Consider the following 1,464-nt stretch of genomic DNA (forward strand, 5'->3'; position numbering starts at 1 on the left):
GGCGCCGCGGGAGCGGCAGCCCAGCGGGACGCGCCGCCGAGCCGCCGCTGACGGAGCGCCCGGGCCCCGCGCCGCACGCCTGCCGGACGCCGCGGCGGGGCCGCGGGTGTCCGGGGCTCGCTACCCGCAGGGGCCAGCGCGGAGCCCGGCGGGGCTGGGCGCCCCACAGCTGCGCGGCAGGACAATGTCGGGCTGGCGCGGCGGCTGCAGGTAGCGCGTCCCGTCTCATTCATTCATTCATTCCCGGCGGGGTGGGACGGCAGGTGGGCGGCGGGCGCGGGGGCTGGGCTCCCTCCCTCGTCCTTTTTTTAATTTATACTTGCAGCGGCGGCCCCTTGGCCCTCTGGAGCGCGGCTCTGCCCCGCGGGGGTAGTTGCGCCCTGCGGGGCTTGGCTTTTTCCCGCACACGCCGCTCGGCACATGCCGGAGCGCGGCAGCGCGGGCGGGCAGCTGCGGGGGCTGCGGGTCCGACGGGGCGCTCGGCCGGAGCTGTCATCCGTGCCCGCCCGCCCGCCGCGCTCCCGGGCGAGGGCGATCCCCGCCCCGCCGTGCCGCGCCAGGGGTCGGGGGCGGCGGCGGCGCCCCGGGGATGGCGGGCGGGCGGACGGGACGCGGGGGGCAGCGCCGCGTGGCCGCGTCCGTGCCGCCGCTGCCGGGCGGGCGCACAGAGCGAGGTTGTTGTCTAATTAGCCGGGGACGGCGGGTCGGACACGTGGAGGCTTTTTTCTCTTTCTCTTTGCAGCCCGGCATCCTCCCCTCTTCCCCTCCCCTTCGCTGGGCTGTGACAGAGGAGAAGGTCGCAGCCCTGCCTTTCCCTGCCCAGCTGCCGGCCCCCTCCGAAGGGACTGGGGACTCTTTTTAAGGAAGAGGGGCTTGCGGTGCGGGAGGAGGCGGCGGGCCGCTGGGCGAGCGCCGGGCTGTGCTTTCAGTGTCGGAGCGGGGGTGTCGCTGGGGCTGGCGCTGAATCACCCGGCCCGTCTCTCCCGAAAGAGAGGGACAGCCGCCGCCTGCCTCGCGGGCGCCTCCCGCCGGGACACGGCGCCCCGCCGCCCCGGGCTCGTCCGGCAGCCCCGCCGCGGCGGCGCGGTGTCCCCCCTGTCTCGCGGGGCGCGGCGCGGAGCGGGGCCGCCGCGGCGGGAGCGGGCGCGGGCGCGGGCTCTGCCCCGGGAGCGGGCTCTGCCCCGCGGGGCTGGTGCCCGAATTCCTTCAATCACGGTAGCAGCAGCGAGTCATTTCCTCTCCACCCCCTCCTTTTTTTTCTCTCTCTCCCCCTTTTTTTTTTCCTCTCCGCGCGTATCGTTGCACAAGTCGGTTGCCCGGACGAAAAGCGCGGCGCTGCTGCCGGGGGAGCGCTGGAGCGGCGCCGGCGGGGGCGGGCGGGGGGCTCCGGCCCTCTCCCCCCGTGCCGCTCGAGGGGAGGCTTCGGGGCCGCGGCCGGAGATGCAAAATAGTAAAAAGTTTCAG

Source organism: Calonectris borealis, chromosome 3 (genome assembly GCF_964195595.1).
Source record: "Calonectris borealis chromosome 3, bCalBor7.hap1.2, whole genome shotgun sequence".
NCBI lineage: Eukaryota > Metazoa > Chordata > Aves > Procellariiformes > Procellariidae > Calonectris > Calonectris borealis.